The sequence below is a fragment of the Chiloscyllium punctatum genome, chromosome 11, assembly GCF_047496795.1.
Source record: "Chiloscyllium punctatum isolate Juve2018m chromosome 11, sChiPun1.3, whole genome shotgun sequence".
In the NCBI taxonomy this organism is placed as follows: Eukaryota; Metazoa; Chordata; class Chondrichthyes; order Orectolobiformes; family Hemiscylliidae; genus Chiloscyllium; species Chiloscyllium punctatum.
Window position 1 is genome coordinate 44,368,273 of NC_092749.1, and position 21,047 is coordinate 44,389,319.

The 21,047-nt window shown below is 40.4% G+C and overlaps 1 protein-coding gene across 4 annotated transcripts in view; it reads left to right on the plus strand.

Moving 5' to 3' along the window:
* Positions 1 to 232: 232 nt before the first annotated feature.
* LOC140482942 (transcriptional-regulating factor 1-like) overlaps positions 233 to 21,047 on the plus strand; it is a 280,570-nt gene continuing 259,755 nt past the window's right edge. For 3 of the 4 annotated variants that reach the window (XM_072580708.1, XM_072580716.1, XM_072580712.1), the window contains exon 1: positions 233 to 413. The gene's annotated coding sequence lies outside the window, so the exon portion shown is untranslated. Of the gene's footprint in view, positions 414 to 9,164; positions 9,197 to 21,047 lie in introns of those variants that run through there. The other variant, XM_072580714.1, reaches the window with a different exon arrangement.

Below are 21,047 nucleotides of genomic sequence, written 5' to 3' on the forward strand. Positions count from 1 at the left end.
ATTTTTGACTGCTCCATAATTAGTTTTTTTTAAAAGAAAAAGTTATTTCCTTTTCTTAAACTAAGAGGATACAGATTGGTTTGGAAGTAATTAAGTGAACATGCGTTTGTGTTCACAAAGTTAATGCGATAGTGTGCGCCTTCGTGATGGGCCGTCATAATTTCTCTCCATGGACTGTAATTAACTGAGTTTCATCTTGGAACCGCTCCGTACGTCGCGGAGAGACGTGGTCGCGATTCTCAAATATGTGCAAATGTTAGTGCAATGGTGAATCAATAGGTGATTTGAACATGACCGCTTTGGGGCTTTCTGGAGGGCAGTCTGCCTTTAATTTGTTCGAGCCATTGCAGGATTATGGGTGCAATTGCACACCGTATTCTGTCCAAGTGACGTCAGGATATGAAAACTGCAAGGTAAGAAGTGTTCAGCAGTTTGTTTAAAACTAAATGATTGCATTGTTTTCTTTTGTGCATGCGTAATTTTCTGAATGGGTCGCAGCGGTGACAAGACTCTCTTGCAGAGCAGCAGGCAAGCAGAGCCCAGCCAATAAGTGATTTATTACTCTTTCATCCGTGCGTCTCTTGGAACAGATCTGCAGGCCCACAGCGTGCATCCAAGTGCCAGGAGTTGTGTCACTGAAACAAGAGCGGGGGGGGGGGGGGGGGGAGGAATGAGAGCTGCCAGCAGAGTTTGTAATCAGTGGGAGGATTCCTTATCGTGCACTGAATTTTTAAGCATTGCACGTCTGTTTTGTGCAAGACGGGCAGCGTCCGGGCTCTGTGCCCCCACAGCACAAACAGTGCCGGGGAATTGTTCATTGAATTGCACAGCATCGCATCACTTAAATGGTATTGACATTCTTTCGGTAAAAGGGCAATGTCAGAATATGGCTGGATCATTTTTCCCTTAAATTTGTTAATTCTCTGTGGACTGGCTTCGAAAATTGTAACCCTTATGGCAGTGCGCGGTGCGCTTGTTAGGGTAGGGAAATGTTTCGGCAAGGAAGGAAGAATATTCTAGTCAGATCAAAAATCTGTTGGTCTCAGGATTTCGCGATGTGCGAGTGATTGCTGGGGCACCACAATCGTTAGGGGTGGGTTTAATACTTTAAACTCGTGCAAAGTATGTCGATTCACTTTTTGTTCTTTTCATCTCAAGCTGTTTTTAGGGAGAGTGGAACGAGTGATGCTGCTAAACTTAAAACAGCTCAGTAATTTTGCTTGGTCAGCTTGGGTGATTTGAGTTTTGGGTGCAACGTACTGATATCAGGGTTTAGGCTGGATTGATTTGCATGCTCGTTGCTTAGTTGTTTGACGTAGACTGTGCATTCTTTGAGTGCACATCAGAAGGAATGTTGTGAAAACATTTTAAAAACATCAGTATAATACATCAGAATTAACACGGAAATCCCAACTGCAGTGTCACAACAGTTTGTGCAAATTAGTAACTTGGCAAATTAGGGATTTCACAATGAAAAGTGATATCCTGTTAACAACGGAAATAAAACGACGAGGAGAAATAAGAAATTAAAACCTTTGCCCTCGTTGACCTTCTGCTACAAATCTGTTGACACCTATATTTCATATCTGAAGTTGCTCAAACTTGCCAATATGAGACAGGACTTTAATTTAGGTAAAGGGGTCGAAGAATGCACCAAATTTCAAGTGAATGCTATTTGAACCATAGAGGGTATGAATTGAAGCTGCATGACTTAATGTATCATTGCTGTGAACCTTTATTTGGTTCAAGTGTTGTCATGAACGTTTCATGGTTATTAAGTCCTAAACAGTAACTGGTTGAAATTCAGTTGACAGTGTCGGGACCTGAAATCTTCAGATTCACCATTTCATTTCTCGGAACATACCCCGAAACTGCATGGTCTTCTGTTGGGTTATCCAAACTGAAAGTGTCTTCTCTAGTTATCCAACAAAAATTAACCACCAAAGATCTGTAGAGCTCGGAGATGCAGAGAGATCTAGGTATATGTTACCAGGAAGAGTAATAGAATGTTATGATTTATTGCAAGGGGAATTGAATGCAGGAATAGGAAGGTTGCACTTCAGTTACTTAGGGCATTGGTGAGACTGCATCTGGAGTACTCTGTACAGTAGTGGTCACTGTACTTGCAGAAAGATATTAATGCATTGGAAGTAGTTCAGTGAAGTTCATGAAACCAATCCCTGGAATAAACAGATTGCCTTTTGAAGAAAGGCAAGACAGGCCAGGCCTGTATCCTCTAGAAAATGATAAATTAATTGAAACATGCAAGACCTTGAGGGGATTTGATTGGATGGATGTCAAAAAGATGTTACATTTTGTGGGGGAATCCAGAACTAGCTTAAAAATAAGGGTTTAGGAGAAAGTGAAGACTGCAGATGCTGGAGATCAGAGTTGAGAGTTTCGTATTGGAAAAGCACAGCAGGTCAGGCAGCATCTGAGGAGCAGGAGAATCAACGTTTCAGGTATCTGCCGATCATCAGTAATGAGGCTTGTTGGCTTGGGGGCTGAGAGATAAATGGGAGGGGGTTGGGACTGTGGGGGAAGGTAGCTGAGAACACAATAGGTCGATGAAGGTGGGGGAGAAGGTGATAGATCAGAGAGGAGGGTGGAGTAGATAGATGGGAAATCCTCCACCACTTCTGCCACCTACAAACAGATCTCATCACGAGGGATACATTTCCCTCCCCACCTCTATCAGCGTTTCGGAGAGACCAAACCCTCCATGGGTCCCTTGTCAGATCCATGCCCCCCCACGAGCCCTCACCCCACTCCCAGGATCTTCCCCTGCCATTGCAGGAAGTGCAAAATCTGCGCTCACACGTTCCCTAACACCTCCGTCCAAGGCCCCAAAGGATCCTTCCACATCTGACAGAAAGTACCTCCACAAATGTCATCTATTATACCCAGTTTGGTCTCCTCTACATTGGGGAGACAGGACGACAACTTGCGGATCATTTCAGAGAACATCTCTGGGACACCTGCACCAACCAACCCCACCGCCTTGTGGCTGAACACTTCAACTCCCCCTCCAATTCCGCCAAGGACATGCAGGTCCTTGGCCTCGTCCATTGCCAAACCCTTACCACCCAATGCCTGGAGGAAGAACACCTTGTTGTCCGCCTTGGGATCCTGCAACCACATGAGTTTAATGTGGATTTCATCAGTTTCCTCATTTCCCCTCCCCCCACATTATCTCAGTCTCAAGCCTCCAACTTGCCACCACCCTCCTCTCTGACCTATCACCTTCTCCCCCACCTTCATCTACTTATTGCATTCTCAGCTACTTTCCCCCTAGCCACCCCCTCCCGGATGACAAGCCTCATTCCTGTTGAAGGGTTTATGCCTGAAACATTGATTCTCCTATTTCTTCGATGCTGGTTGACCTGCTGTGCTTTTCCAGCACCAAACCCTCAACTGAAAATAAGGGGTTGCCCATTTAAGACAGATGAGAAAACATTTTTTCTCAGAGGGTTGAGAGTCTTTGTAAACCCCTTCCTCAAACAGTAATGGATGCAGAATCCTTCAATATTTTTAAGACAGAGATAGACTCTTGATTACTAAGGGGTGAAAGATTATTGAGGGTATGCAGAAACATAGAGTTACGGTTTTAAAATCAGATCAGCCATGATCTTAATGAATGATAAAGCAGGCATGGAAGACCAAGTAGCCCATTCCTGATCATATCCCATCCCAAAGTGCTAAAAGCTGAATTGGGGTTATTTTGTGCTGGTAAATTGACCAAATCTGTACTCTCCCTTCAGAGTGTAACTGCTGTTCCTAAAAAGAAATCCACTTTAATATGCAAGGCACAGTGTGGCAGCAGGGAGATAATTGAAGCAGTAGAAAAATATCTGGCATCCTTCAAACAGCAGGATAGGAATGAAGAGGAACTGCCGAAACATGGTACTGATAGCTCCGTAGATGAAGTTATAAATAGTAACTTGCTCTTTCGAGCTGTCTTGTTTTTACTTTGTTAGAATATACTTAAAAGGTGCACAGTTCGTAAATTTATTGAGTTCTTCATTTAAATTGGATTGATAAATTAGATGAGGGCCCAATGATGCGAATCGAAATTGCCACTTAGGTGCACTATTTGTCCATGACCATGGGAACATGAAAGGCAATAGACCTAATATCAGAGACAGCAACAAAAAGTCATTATTTGAAATAAATTATTTGTCATGGCTTGTTAATGTGAAAATGAAAATAAATTAGTATGACTTAACTTCCACTGGCACAAGACAAGAACATAAGAAAAAAGGAGGAGGACAACCTGTTGAGCCGACTCTGCTCCTCAGTAAGATCATGCTTGATTTTGGACTTCAATCTGATATTTTTTTCCCGTAGCTTCTCAGAGCCTTTAATTGCTGAAAAAACCAAAAATCATCTACCTCGGCCTTCAGATGTATTTAACGATGAACATCCAACCCTTATGAACAGATTTGAAACAATTTGCCAAAAAGTGAAGTAAATTCTCTTCTCTATCCTATCTGATTTACCCGTGTTTTTAGATTCCCTTGGCAAGTTGAAACAATTTACCTAACTGCAGAGCCCCTTCAGAATTTTGTATGTTTCTTTATTTTCTGGAGTTCCAAAAGTTTTCAGCCAATTATCATAGAAAAAGCTGGTAACATTTCTCATTGAAGAGAAAGAATTGTATGCCACATTGAAAAGATTCTTAGCATTTTTATTTAAATCTTGAGCACAGCTTTCTCGATTTTCACACTTTTGGTTTAGTGAGTCTTTTAAAGGGCTGCATCTTAACATGATTTTTTTTAAAATTTGTGTAGTGACACTTCACTTATTTTTGTTTGAGAGCTTAGCTTCTAAAGTGAGAAAATAGTTCAGTTCACTGGAGCCTTGACTTTTCAAAAAAATAGTACCCAAGTGTTTTAGTGAACAGCAACTAAAGGCATAATTTCCAAGAAACCTTCATCTTCAGCTAAATGGGGGACAATTGTTCACAGACTTGAAGTTTACTACTGGAGAGGCCCAGAAGAAGCTTCATTCAGATAGAAACTGGATCAAAGAGAGTAGAGCCTCCACAACAGAGATACAGTTGTCTCTCAACAACCAGAGCAAGGGAAAATGTTGCTAAGACGAAAATTCCAGAGACGGGTGGCAGAAACAAAATACATTTGACAAAGCTGTTCTAGACAGGAGATGAAGGAATTAATGTCTGGTAATAAATTAGTTGAATTTGCAGCTTGTTTAAGGGTCTTAGGAAAATAAATTAACTAAAGAAAATGACATTAAGTGAATCCATGCAAAAACCTTATTGAAAGGAAATAAATTTTAGCTGAATAAGGAGCTTTAGTGTGGAGATGGGATTGAATCTTTCTTGTATTTGTAATTGTTTTTCAAATAATTGTATATTGTAAAATACTTTATGGTTTTCTTGTAAGTGTAATTAACTTTGTTAAAAGTACATGAACAGCCTCTTGTGAACATATTTAGTAACTAACCTTTGTTCACAGGAAGAATAAAACTTATGATCCTTCAAGCCAGGTATCCTTTTAAGCTCAGACTTGCCTTGTACCACCATCAGCTGGGACCATAGCATTGAAATACTTTAATATTTTCTACTTCCAAGCAAATATTTTGTTTCTCAAACATTCTTTAATAAGGGTGTGCTATTCGATAACTTCATTTTTTCAGAACGATCTCCACTTCTTTTGAGTGGAGTATTTTAGTATCCACGTGGTAATCACCTTCAGCAAAAGGACATCTGATTGATTTGTCCTGAGGTCTTCTCAAGGTTATGTACAAGCAATTTATAACAATTAGGAAATTCCCAGTTGAGTGTTTGCACAATCAGAAAGCTATGGTTGAAACTCCCCATGTCGTGAAACAGGACTATGAACTCATTTCTTCCACTCCAGACACACCATAACTTGTAAACTCTTTTAAGTCAAATTAACTCAAATTGTTCAGTGTTTTCAGTTGACTGACTACAATGCAAAATGACTCCATTTAAATGTTACCACCTCAACCACTAAATCAGTTACTTCTATGAAATTTCTGTTTGCCTGATAAAGTGTGCAGATGAAGGTTGAAAGAGCCAATGCTTATGGACTTAAACAGTTGAGCATAGGTACTATTAAAATCTAACCAGTGAAAAATGTGCAGTTACTGTTGCATAGAATTGCTCACACTCACAGTGCTTGTCCAGAAAGGATTATACTAGCTGTATGAGCAGCACTTTTCAGGATTTTCTGAAGCCAGGTGTGAAGAATATCAGTAATCTGTGACAGGTGTATCTTTGTCAGGTTCATTAGCCAACCAAACTGGATGGCCAATCATTAGCTGTACTTTACTGTAGACTTGTTGGTTGGATTACCAAGTCGACTGCAATGGATTAATGATTCTGAATTTCCATTGATGAGCATGTGATCTCAGAGTTATTTGTGTGGTGTAGACTGAGGAATACAGATCGTGAACTTCCTGATTTAGATTTTGACTTGCAGCAGACCTCAGACTGGTTTTTGTTCACATTTGTGGAAATGGTGTATTCCTGAATCAGATCATGGCTTCTGCCACTGAAAGCAAGAATCCTTAGACTGTGAAAAAAGTCCCAGAGGGTAGGAAAACTGAAAATGTGACTTGGATGAGGAAAATAAATGAACAATGCCAAGTTTGCAGATGACACAAAATAGGTAGGAATGTACTATAGTCAAATGGATGATCACACAAAAGAGTTGGTAGAGGGGTATAGGCAAGTTAAGCGTGCACGCAAAATCTTGGCAGATGAAATATGTTGTGGGAAAATGTGAGGTTATGCACTTTGGCAGAAAGAATAGAGGAACTAAATATTATTTCAATGGAGAAATAATGCAGACAAATGCAGACAAATAATGCAGAGAAAGGTTCCATTCCTTGTAGGACATATATTAATCAGTTTGGTCTTTATAAATAGCTGGAACTTTCTCTGTTCTTCTCTTGTATGTTGTCTGTTGCTAGATTTATGTAATTCAATTTCAGGAGGAATCAATGCAATTAGAAAGTCAAGGAAATAGTGTCATCAAGAAGGACAGACACAGGACTGAAATACATTTTCTTCAGGAACAGTGGAAATGGGAATGGTGGGGACAGGGGTTTGGGGGATAGTGTGGGAACAAGAAGACAGTCATTTTAAGATAGGGACAGCTTTGTATGATCTGTAGGTGTCAAAACTAAATGTTAGTTGGTACAGAAGATGTTCACAGTGATGTTAGGTAAGCTGCCTAGATTGATTTCAATTATAGAGTCATGGAGATGTACAGCACGAAAACAGACTTTTTGGTTCAACTTGTCCATGCCAACCATCAAATTAATCTAGTCCCATTTGCCAGCACATGGCCCCTATCACTCTAAACCCTTCCTTTTCATGTACCCATCCAGATGCCTTTTAAACATTATCATTGTACCAGACTCCACCACTTCTCCTGGCAGCTCATTCCATACACACACCACCCTTTGTGTGAAAAGTTGCCTTTTCGGTCCCTTTTAAATCTTTTCCTTCTCACCGTAAACCTTTGCTTCTTGTTCTGGACTCCCCCACCCCAGGAAAAAGACTTTGTCTATTTATCCTATCCATTCCCTTCATGATTTTATAAACCTCTATAAGGTCACGCCTCAGCCTTCAATGCTCCAGGTAAAACAGCCACAGCCAATTCATGCTCTCCTTATAGCTCAAATCCTCCAACCCTGGGAACATCCCTGTACATCTTTTCTGAAGCCTTTCAAGTTTCACAACATCCTTCTGATAGGAAGGAGACCAGAATTGCACACAATGTTCCAAACATGGTTGAACCAATGTCCACAGCTGCAGCATGACCTCTCAACTCCTATACTCAATGCTCTGACCAATAAAGGAAAACATACCAAACACCACCTTCACTACCCTACCTACCTGCGACTCTACATTCAACAAACTGTGAACCTACACTCCAAGGTCTCTTTGTTCGACAACACTCCCCAAGACCTTACCATTAAGTGTGTAAGTCCTGCTCTGATTTGCTGTTCCAAAATGCAGCAATTCACATTTATCTAAATTAAACTCCATCTGCCACTCCTCTGCCCAATGTCCCATTGACAAGATCCCGTTGTACTGTGAGGTCCATCACAACTCCAATTTTGATGTCTTCTGCAAACTTACTAACTATACCTCCGATGCTCACATTCAAATCATTGATGTAAATGACTTTTATTGTCAAAATTTAAAAAGAACAAATTTCAGCTGTGTTCAGTTATTACGGTGGACTAACTTAAATGATAATATGTTTGCTGAAAATTGTTAGCATCTGCAGTGTTTCATGAAGTGTGTTCGATACTTTGAACTAACTTTTTAGTCAGACATCTCAGTTTCATTTGAAGCCACAAAAAACTACTTGCACAACTCTGCAAATATCCATTTCTGGATTCATTGTTTTATTGTATCAGAGGTAATGACTGGATTATCATAAAATTACTTCTTAATATTTTTCATGTTTTTAATCACTATATGGAGGAACAAAAGGGAGCAAGCAAAAATGTCACTTTATAGATTATTTTAATACTGCAGACAGAGATAATACAATTTTGTTATGATCATAACAATTACTTTCAATTGCATTCCAGATTGATGAGCACGTGTATCTGGATAATGTGTTGTTTGAGCAATCAGTTCTGGGATTGGTATCTTAGAATAACAATAAAAGAACTGGGAACAAAGAACTGCAACTTCATTGCTGAAAAGGTGACATGGTGCTAACTGTTGGTTACCTCAGATCTATTGCTCCTGCTGAGTATCCAACTGCAAGTCACAGCCATGTGAGAAGCAGTTTTATCAGATCACAAGACAAAACTTATTTTGCTGGAAAATTGCTTTACAACCATCTTCTCTTAAAACTAGTCAAAGTACAGTTTTATGTACATTCATGATCAACTGCACCTCACCCAAGTGGTTGTTTTTAATAAATTAGTCTACATCATGATTGATTGTACGATGCGTTTACCACAGTCAAACCTTGTTTATTTGCACTTCCAGGAAGTACAGTGAGATTGGTGTAAGACCTGTAACTCTGTCATTGTTTTGTCTCCTTAGCTCAAGGATATTGAAGATAATTATGTTGCCACACCTCATGTTTGAGCTCACTTGACTCAGGAAATATATATAGAACCTTCGGAGCTAGCACAGTGTGATATACCATCAGGCACTGCAATGACCTGCTGAGTTGTGAGTGCGTAAATTTTTGTGGATAATTGTGTCAGTTGATGGTAACTATTTATAAGGGAAAACTTTTCCATGCAAATAACTTATTTTCAAAACACAACCAATTTGGGATTAAATGAATATGAAATTTTCTAACATGTAGAAGACCATGGGTCCGCCTTGTTCACATAACATAACTGTATTGGAGTTGTTGACTAATTAGGGGAATTTAACAAACAACAGCAAGGAAATCAAAGTGGAAAGTCATCTCTCCTTCAATGCATCCTTTGCTGACAAAGTCACATTTCAAATCACTAATTGAATGGATCCCAAAGTACTATTTTTGGAGGAAATGGTACCTGATTTGCCTTTGAATTGATTAATTTTATCAACTTCTCCATAAATTAACCACTTAGTTGCTGAAATAATGTTCCTGCATAATTTTACTCATTGAATTTTACTTGAAACACAAATTCTCATTTTAGCCTGACACTATCCTGAAAAAAATGTAAATTAATCTTGTGCTCCTTTATTTCAAGACTTTAAAATTCTAAAAATCGCCCATCATATCACATCTATCATTTCCAATAACAATTAACATAATTACTTCGCAAAGTCTTAGCCTTCTCTTTGTATGATCATTTAGTTGTTCTCATCTTTGTTGAGTCAGTAACTGTAGTCACCTTTCTGTACCGAAGTAGACAGAACTGCAGACAGTGTTCGAAGTATAATGGTGCCATTGATTTAAAAAGTGGTTTACCTCACTCTTTGGGTTCAGGGTCTTGTTAATACATCTCATATCTATAATGTAAGGAAAAGGGACAGGAGAGGAGATGAGTTAGGGAGAGGGAGATGAAGAGTCTGTGGGATGACAAAAAGCTTGGTTGAAGGTATTAGTTTGAAGGATGTTCTCCAAGGTAGAGAGAGATCTACCGAAGCAGAGATTTAGAAAGAGGATTCCTGAAGATGACAGCGTGAGATCTGAAACCTCTGCCGCAAATGCTGGAGTAGAGGAGCACGAAGTTGAATCCTGGAAAGTGAGTGAATTCCAATAAGGCTAAGAGTAGAGTGTAGAAATAGGAAAATGTAGAGAAAAAAGAACTTTAAATTACCGAACCAGGGAGAGGAGTCGTGTTCTTCCCAAGACTTTGGATTCTGCATGGTCATAGTTCACAGACAAAATCTCTCATGCAACAAAACAGAAAACTGATGGTTGAATGCATTGCCCCATTCAGACTTAGAGACTTACTAAATGAAGCACCTTTTATCTATGCTGAGTGAATGCCACTTGAGGCGGTCTTCTAGCAGTACTATATATTGATCAAGACTGATATTAACAGACTGACAAAGATGTTGAGTATCGTACCGTTTTCTAAATGGATCTCAGGTCCATAGCTATCTTCTGTAATCAAAGATGGCTGTTCTCTATATTCTGAGCCAAGATTGTCAACAAACTATTCAAAAGTCATTTTTGACTTCATAGCTGCTCCTGATCCAGATCCTGTCCAATTGCTGACGTGAATTTAGTTTCCAGCAGAAAGTCCTATTTCATTTCAAGTATTAACTCTGATTCTCCATTTGCAGATGCTGCCAGCCCTGCTGAGTATTTCTGTTTTTATTATCACTGTGGCATGAACTGAGTTCTTTTTTTCAGTTTATTCTTCAATGAACTGTTGTGAAATCATAAGTTTAATACTGATGTGGAAGAGCCCTCCAGTCTTTCCATTGTATTATTTCATTGCAACCACTATAACTAAAAATGAATTCCAAGTCTTGATCATTTCCTGCATGGAGAACAATTATTGTTTTGTCCCACTCCTACAATTTTAGACTACAGTATTTATCTTTATTTCATTGTATGTTTAGAACACCACTCATATGCCTCCTTTTCAGGATGAAAAGTCTGAGTCTTTCTGGCCTTTTAAGATGGCTGAGATTCCTGTCACGAGTGAATAGGCTTATGGGAATGTAAATGTCAAGCTTGTCAGTGATTGGACTTGGACCGGAGTCAGATGATAGATTCAAGCCTCAGTGCAATACTAAGGGAATGTTGTGTTGCTGGACAGGAATTATTTTGGATGAGGTGTTAACACAACACCTTGTCTGCTTACTCAATAGGCATAAAATATGACCGTGCATAATTTCAGAAAAGAACATCGGAATTTTACTGGTGTCCTATCCAATATTTATCCCTCTAACAACACCACCAAAAAGACTATCAGGTAATTATCCACTGACTGCATAAACTGGCTACATATCCTGTGTTCAAACAATGTTTGCAGTTGTTCAAAAGAAAGATTGGCTTCCCTGGGGGGTCCTGAGGTTAGAAAACAGGAAATGCAAATTATTTATTTTATTTATTTTGGAATACTCATACAGCACATACATACTAACGCAGTAGGCCTACTTAAGGCCTTGAATGGCTAATTATTTGCACACTTAAAGCCCTTGAGCACCTGCAATCCCGATAGAATATGTTGGAGAGAAAGAATCTAATGGGCTAAAAAGTGAGTTCAAGTTCCAGTTGCTTCAGAAGTGTGTCATAACACTATCTGAATAGGTTGATTAAAAATACCTATGTTGGACAGTGCAGGAGGGCAAGAGTGGGAAGGCCTGTTTGTTTTAAAAGAACTTAAGAGGGTTTGCCTACTGATTCGATATGGGTGGAAGTCAGAAACAGGAAAAGAGCAATCACTTTATTGGGAGTTTTCTATAGACCACCAATAGCAACAGAGGAGCAGATTGGGAGGCAGGTTTTGGAAAGGTGCAGAAGTAACAGGTTTGTTGTCATGAGTGACTTCATCTTTGCAAATATTGATTGGAACCTTCTTAGTGCAAATAGTTTGGATGAAGCAGATTATCAGGTGTGTCCAGGAAGGATTCTTGACTCAATATGTAGATGGCCAACTAGAGGGGAGGCCATATTGGATTTAGTGCTTGACAACGAACTGGGTCAGGTGTCAGATCTCTTGATTGGAGAGCATTTCAGTGATTGTGATCACAGCTCCCTGACCTTTACTGTAGTCATGGGAGGGATAGGAGCAGACGGTGTGAGAAAATATTTAACTGGGGGAGGGGGAATTGCAATACTATTAGGCAGGAACTGTGGAGCATAAATTGGGAACAGATAGTTTCAGGGAAATACACGACAGAAATGTGGAGATTGTTTAGGGAGCACTAGCTGCAACTGTTGAATAGGTTTGTCCCACTGAGGCAAGGAAGGGATGGTAGGGTGAAGGAACCTTGGATGACAAGAGATGTGGAACATCTAGTCAAGAGGAAGAAGGAAGCTTACATAAGGTTGAGGAAGCAAGGATCAGATAGGCTTTGGAGGGTTACAAGGTAGTCAGGAAGGAACTGAAGAATGGACTTCGGAGAGCGAGAAGGGGGCATGAAAATGCCTTGGTGTGTTGAATTAAGGAAACCCCAAGGTGTTCTACAATTATGTGAGGAACAAGAGGATGGCCAAAGTGACAGTAGCCCGATCAGGGATAGTGAAGGGAACTTGTGCCTGGAGGTAGGGAAAGTCCTTAATGAATACTTTGCTTCATTATTCACGAGTGAGAGCGACCTTGTCATTTATGAGAACAGCGGAGGATGTGTCATAGAGTCACAGAGTCATAGAAATGTACAGCATGGAAACAGACCCTTCGGTCCAACCTGTCCATGCCAACCAGATATCCCAACCCAATCTAGTCCCACCTGCCAGCACTCGGCCCATATCCCTCCAAACCCTTCCTATTCATATACCCATCCAAATGCCTCTTATTGAAAAAGATAAGGATAAGTCCCCAGGCCAGATGGGATATATACTATTGGAAACATTGGAAGACATTGCTGCACCTTTGGCAATGATCTTTGCATCCTCACTGTCCACTGGAGTACTACCAGATGATTGGAGGGTGGCAAATGTTATTCCCTTATTCAAGAAAGGGAAAAGAGATAGCCTTGGGAATTACAGACCAGTCAGTCTTACATCAGTGTTGGACAAATTATTGGAGAGGATTCTTTGAGACAGGATTTATAATTACTTGGAAAAGCGTAGTTTGATTAGAGATAGTCATCAGCATGGCTTTGTGAGAGGCAAGTCATGCCTCACAAGCCTTATTGAATTCTTTGAGGATGTGACAAAACACATTGAAGGTGGAGTTGTGGATGTGGTGTACATGGATTTTAGCAAGGCATTTGATAAGGTTCCCCATGGTAGGCTCATTCAGAAGGTAATTAGGAATGGGAAACAGGGAAATTTGGCTGTATAGATACAGAATTGGCTGGCCCACAGAAGACAGAGGGTGATAGTAGATAGAAAGTATCCAGCCTGAAGCTCTGTGACCAGTGGTGTATCGCTGGGATATGTTCTAGGACTGCTGCTCATTTTGATTTTTATAAATGGCTTGGATGAGGAAGTAAAAGGGTAGGTTAGTAAGTTTGCCAATGACACGAAAGTTGGTAGATAGTGTGGAGGGTACTTGTAGGTTGCAACAGGATATTGACAGGATGCAGATCTAGACTGAGTTGTAGCAGATGGAGTTCAACCTGGAAATATGAATGCACATTACTGGGTTAAAAGCAGGATTCTTGGCATTGTGGAGGAACAGAGGGATCTTAGGGTCCATATCCATAGATTCCTCAAAGTTGCCATCCAAGATGATTGGATTATGGGAAAGTGAATGGTGTGTTGACTTTCATTAGCGGGGGATTTGGCTTAAGAGCCGTGAGGTTATGCTGGAGCTCTTTAAAGCCCTGGTTAGACCATACTTGGAATATTGTGTTCAGTTCTGGTCACCAAATTATAGGAACAATGTGGAAGCTTTAGAGAGAGTGCAGAGGAGATTTACCAGGATGCTGCCTGGACTGGAGGGCATGTCTTATGAGGAATAGTTGAGGGAGCTAGGGCTTTTCTCATTGGAATGAAGGAGGATGTAAGGTGACTTAATAGAGGTGTACAAGATGATGAGAGAATTAGATAGAGTTGATTGCCAGAGACCTTTTTCCCAGGGCGGAAATGGCTATCACAATGGGGCATAATTTTAAGGTGATTGGAGGAAGATTTAGAGGAGATGTATGAGGTAGGTTTTTACACAGTGGTGGGTGCGTTGAGTGCACTGCCAGCAGTGGTAGTAGAGTCAGATACATTAGGGACATTTAAGCGACTCTTGATTGATAATTAAGTGACTCTTGACTCACATGAAGTTTAGTTTGATTTTAGAATAGGATAAAAGGTCAGCAGAACATTGAGGGTCGAAGGGCCTGCACTATGCTGTACTGTTCTATGTTCTTATGGTGAAATGGTGGGATGACAACGTGATACATAATTCAGTAGGTGTTCTGTGTGCATGCCACTCCCCCCGCCCCTAAGATGTTGGCACCGCCTTCTATTCCTGTCTCCTTGGTCTTTAAAGTCCACCACCACATCCCTTGGGTGCCCCCTTCTAGAGCTGTCAGTAATCATACTGCCAGAAACTTTCCACTGATAGGCAAGAGTCCGGCCTTCAGTTTGTTTCAGCTGTCTGGAGAGCTGTGTGTTCCCTTTTTTGATATCTGAGTTTGGCAGTGGCTTTTCTTCTGCAGGGGACAGGTCGAGCAATATGGCTGCACGAGTAAACTAATCTATTCCATTGCAGAGCACAAAATCAAAAGAGGAACATAAAACTGAATAAACTACACTTGAGGTGGAAACAGAAACCAATTCATTTTTTCACTAAGTTTGAAATTTCATGCATGCTAACTATGTTTCAAGACACAAGTCATTAAATGTTCCACCGAGGTTTGACGTAATTCATTCGCTAACGTCCCATCTGAGTATCACTTGCATGATATAGGAGGATGTGCCTGTCATCACTAAGTTTCGTTGTGGAACTCCATCTGTGTGGGAAACATCTAAGAGAACTAGTTCAGTCGGGTATTGAGAGAAACAGAGCCAGTCAGCCAAAAGTCCCCTGATTGAACAATATGTTCAGTCGGTGAATAGCAAAAGGCCTAAACAATTTTTAAAAGAATTCACAAACTGCATTTATTTTAAGTTAAAGAATTTCAGTGCAATTGTTCATTATGTGAAATATTCTGCTATCTTCATTGATTTAAGAGTGTTTTATGTTAGAGCACTATTTTTAACCATTTGTATCTACTACAGCATTATTTCCAGCTTTTTCTTCTCTCTCAGTTGTCAAGCACGAATGTTACACATTTTCTGAAGGTTTGCAAGTTTGCTAACAATGCAGAAAAGATGAATATTTCTGTGATTATGCACTAGAGACACATTTTGTTTGCCAGCAAAGATTTGGGCGATAAGTGACTCTAAGTGCTTTAATTTTTAGCACAGGAAAACAGGCTTTCTTTTATCTTGCTGTTGCTACAAATTGGCATTGTACTAACTATATCCAAAACAGAAAATATAAGAATAGGGTAAATGTGGATCTTATCATAACAGCATATTTAAAGCAGATTATTATTCAGAATTCACTGCATCAATAAAGAAATATGTTAAGTATTTGTGTTTCAAATTCTAATTGATTTTCTTTGCAAGCTAAGAATTGGCATACGTATTGGCATCTGAATGAATTTACTCTCATTCTAATCGTAAAAGGTTGTTCTGTATTGCAAAAGGAATGTTATATAACATTTATATCATGATTCAGTGAACATGTGAACGTTCTGGCCAGTAATGTAGTGCGTGGATCAATGCAAGGTGGAAATGTAAATGTATTTTTTTTTGTTATGCTCACTTGTAATTTGATTTAAGATCAAGAATGTTAGCAGACCCTCTGGCTGTGGTCGCCACCAATGGGGTGAAGTCTGGGAACTTGAGGATTGGCAGGGGTAATCATCAAGGCTGTTCCCTCTCACCATTATTGATTACTTTGATGATCGAGCCACTGGCAGAGGCCATTCGTCAGAACGTTCACATAACCGCTCTGGAAGTGGGATCGAGGGTCCACAACATTACACTGTATGTGGATGACATCCTTCTGTTTTTATCGTACCTGTGACTTCCGTACCCTATCTGATACAATGTATCAATTCATTTGGGGTTATTTCAGGATATAAGATCAATTTTGCAAAGTCGGAGGCTAAGCCTTTGGGGGACCTTAAGGAAGTGCCAGAGGTTGAAGGTGGCTGTAGGTTCCCCTTTAAGTGGTCACAGGCGGGTTTCCGATACCTAGTATTGGTATTTTTATTACTCCCATTTTGATCGGTTATTTTGGACTAAATTTGATCACCTCCTTGACAATATTAGGCGGGATCTCCAGAAATGGGAGGCTCTTCCAATTTCGTGGTTTGGCTGAATAGCCCTTATTAAGATGAATGTCCTTCCTCGTTTGCTTTATCCCTTGCATATGCTCCCTATAATGTTTCCCAGGTCAATGTCTGGCATCGTTGGCAGCCCCTCATCAAACTTGCAGTTGCCTCAAGGATTGGGAAGAGTTGATTTTCTAGACATCAGGTGGTATCAATTGAGTTTCCTGCTGTCCTTTGTGTGTGGTTGGGCAGGTAATGATCCAGGCTCAATATGGTTGGATATCGAGGCCTCCCAGGCAACGTGCCCTCTCATTAACATGTTGTTTGTGGAGAAGATAAGGACAGTTATGGAAACCCATTGTGATTAGTATGGTCAAGGCATGGAGGGCGATGCATCAGAATGAGGGTTGTTTATCCAAGACTTCACCACTCACCCCCATAGCTGATATGCCAGGGTTCCGACCAGGGATGATTGTCTCAGGGTTCAAACAATGGGGAGAGAGAGGAATTTCTAGTTTGGGAGACTTGTTTGAGGGGGAGGTTATGATGTCCTTCCAGCAATTGAGCCGCAAATACGGGCTGTCCAGTAGAGATCATTTTTTCAGGTTAGGGATTTCATGCAGAAAAAAGACGATGCTTCTCACTAAGCCCTATAAGCCCGATACAGAGAGATTGTCGCTACTTTCCTCAAGCGCCTTCTCAGTTGCCTACTGGGTGGTAGGGCCTGGCAAGATATTAACTGGCTCTGTGAAATCTGGGAGCAAGAGCTGGGAGTGGAGATCTGAAACGCAGGAGGACATATGGGAGAATGTGCGAAAGATCTCAATCTGTAATAGGACATACGCTATGTAGTTAAAAGTTCTGCACAGGGTTCATTTGGCACCGGACTGTCTGGTGAAGTTTAAAAAAGGGGCATCTCCAATTTGCCCCGAATGTAAAATAAGCGTCGGTACTCTCACGCATTGCTTCTGAACATCCACAGGCTCCATGTTTATTGGGGTGATGTGGTGGCAGAGATAGGGAGGGTATTGAGGACCGACGTTAAAGTAGACCCAACATCTCTCCTTCTAGATCTACGGAATTTATCATCTTTAGCTGGGCATGGAAAGAAACTATTCAATATTCTTACTTACTGTGCAAGGAAGAATATTCTGGTGAATTGGGTGTCTGAGAATCTGCCGGGCTTGTTGGGATGGCAAAAATTATTTACTGAGCACATTCCCCTGCATTTTTTCACAAATATGGTACACCACACAACAGACCTTTCTTATAAAATATGGGAGCCCTTTTTGAGTTATTTGGAGACAGATTTATCTGCTATCTTAACTAGGGTGTTCACTGAACCAGGATGGTTAGGTTTGCTGAGCCCTGGGACCTGGAAGGGAGACTCCTGAGTGAACACGAGTATATATACAACGCTCCTGTTTTTTGTTTGGGAGTTTTACGCCAAGCATTGTTATTATTCTGCGTTCTTGTGTGTTCTTTTGTCTTATTTCAGTCACTTACTTTTTTATTGGTGTTGTTTTGCAGAGTGTTTGGTTTTGTTTTGTTTTATAGAGTAGGTGAGTCGTGAGTAGACAGTAGCTGTATTGTAATTTGTGTTTTTTTATTATACTGGTTTTTTTTATACCTTTATATTTTTGTAAAGTCAAAAAATCTGTATTTGTACTGTTTTCTCTATCCTATTAAATTCAGTGTTTTCTTCTTACCCAATTGTCAAACATGAGTATGATACATTTTCTGAAGACTTGCATTAATTTCTTAGGGAGTAGAAAAATTATTTCTGAGAATATGTATCAGAGACACACACCTTACTCATTCAGTTTGCCAACAAATTTCGAGGAAATAAGAGCTTTGCTTTTTAGCACAGGATAAATAGGCTTTCTTTTCTCTTGATCTTTCTACAACGATATATTGGGTACAATCTGTATCTCTTTTCATCATGTTTTATGAGGTGATTGTGATATTGCTCACCAAAAATCAATTCTCTTTTTAGGTTAGGAATGGACAGTGTGGTAGAGGAAAAGCACTTGGTAGTCTAGCAAGAAGAGACTCTTGTCTTAAATGAAATTACAGTTAATTCCATGTTAGTAACGGTGTACAATCACTGATGTGATATATATTATTACAGAGAGTAAGTAAAATCCAGAAGATATGTCTTACTCCTTCGAGCTCTGAATTGAACCCCACCCCCACCAAGCTCATATAACATCATCATAGGGCATCATCATTAAGGCACTCTCCAGCCTTTCAGACTTTTGCATCACTGTACAACACCTTTCAAAGTCAGAAATATATGAATAAGTAAATTAATGTGGGTCTTGGTTATCTGAATACCTAAATCCAAACTAACACATCAAGCCAGCAATGTATTTCTGAGGGAGCACAAGGATAGTAACAATGAGGTTTCACCTAAGCAACTGTCATGCAATGTGTGGCAGCTCATATATAAATAACCTATAATATGTACATGTTGGAGTAAATTTTCATCTCTGATAACTGGACAGTAATCTGGCTGCTTATCACTTCAGTCTGATTTGTATTTGAAAATAAAAATGAAAATAACCATTGAAAATAATGGTTTTCCTTGACTTTAAAAAAAACTTGGATGAAGTACCAAAGCCCTTCCAACTTACAATTCTTTTTACCACTAAAGCTAAAAAATGTTATTCTGTCTCTGCCAATTGTTTTCTATTCCTGGGCAAAAGAGGCTCAAAAATACCAAGTCATCACATGCTTTATCAATGACAGTCAGCTGTGTGAAGTCTTTTGGGGTTATGTAAATATGCATGTTGGGAGCCTTGGCATGTTCAATCGAGTCTTCGCGAACAGTGCAGGGTATGAGAATTGCACAAATTCAAGGCTCAAGCTATAAGTGGACACATTGGGAAATATTATCATACATTTTAAACAGACAATCTTTGCATTGGTAATTTTAAAACATTTCATTGTCATTTTATCCTCTCTCCATGGATTCTGCTTGGTATTTAGAGCATAGAGATGTACAGCATGGAAACAGACCCTTCGGTCCAACTTGTCCATGCCGACCAGATAACCCAACCCAATCTAGTCCCACCTGCCAACACCCGGCCCATATCCCTCCAAACCCTTCCTATTCATATACCCATCCAAATGCCTCTTAAATGTTGCAATTGTACCAGCCTCCACCATGTCCTCTGGCAGCTCATTCCATACACGTACCACCCTCTGCATGAAAAAGTTGCCCCTTAGGTCTCTCTTATATCTTTCCCCTCTCTAGTTCTGGACTCCCTGACCCCAGGGAAAAGACTTTGCCTATTTATCCTATCCATGCCCCTCATAATTTTGTAAACCTCTATAAGGTCACCCCTCAGCCTCCAACGCTCCAGGGAAAACAGCCCCAGCCTGTTCAGCCTCTCCCTGTAGCTCAGATCCTCCAACCCTGGCAACATCCTTGTAAATCTTTTCTGAATCCTTTGAAGTTTCGCAACATCTTTCCGATAGGAAGGAGACCAGAATTGCACGCAATATTCCAACAGTGGCCTAACCAATGTCCTGTACAGCCGCAACATGACCTCCCAACTCCTGCACTCCATACTCTGACCAATAAAGGAAAGCATACCAAACGCCGTCTTCACTATCCTATCTACCTGCGGCTCCACTTTCAAGGAGCTATGAACCTGCACTCCAAGGTCTCTTTGTTCAGCAACACTCCCGAGGACCTTACCATTAAGTGTATAAGTCCTGCTAAGATTTGCTTTACCAAAATGCAGCACCTCGCATTTATCTGAATTAAACTCCATCTGCCACTTCTCAGCCCATTGGCCCATCTGGTCCAGATCCTGTTGTAATCTGAGGTAACCCTCTTCGCTGTCCACTACACCTCCAATTTTGGTGTCATCTGCAAACTTCCTAACTGTACCTCTTATGCTCACATCCAAATCATGTATGTAAATAACAAAAAGTTGAGGGCCCAGCACTGATCCTTGTGGCACTCCACTGGTCACAGGCCTCCAGTCTGAAAAACAACCCTCCACCATCACCCTCAGTCTTCTACCTTTGAGCCAGTTCTGTATCCAAATGGCTAGTTCTCCCTGTATTCCATGAGATCTCACCTTGCTAATCAGTTTCCCATGGGGAACCTTGTCGAATGCCTTACTGAAGTCCATATAGATCACATCTACTGCTCTGCCCTCATCAATCTTCTTTGTTACTTCTTAAAAAAACTCAATCAAGTTTGTGAGACTTGATTTCCCACGCATCTTGTACTAATTCACAGTCCTTAAGAATAATTTCAAAAATGGAGCAGAAATAGGCCACATTCCCTCTCAAGCCTGCTCTGCCAGATCAATAAGATCATGGCTGATCTGATCATGCACTGAAGTCCACATTTCTGCCTGTCACCTTTATGGCCCATCACTCCCTTGAATACCAGAAATATTTCTAAATCAAACTTGAATATATTCAATGACTGAACCTACAATTTCCTCTTTGGTGGGGAATTCCAAATATTACCAACCTTTGTTGAGAGAAGGAATCCCTTCTATCTCTAAAATGAGAGATGATTTATTTTGAAATTGAGTGACTTATTGCTAGACTCTTGCATGACAGAAAGCATCCCCTCAGCATCTACCCTGGTGAGTTCTCAATCTCATAT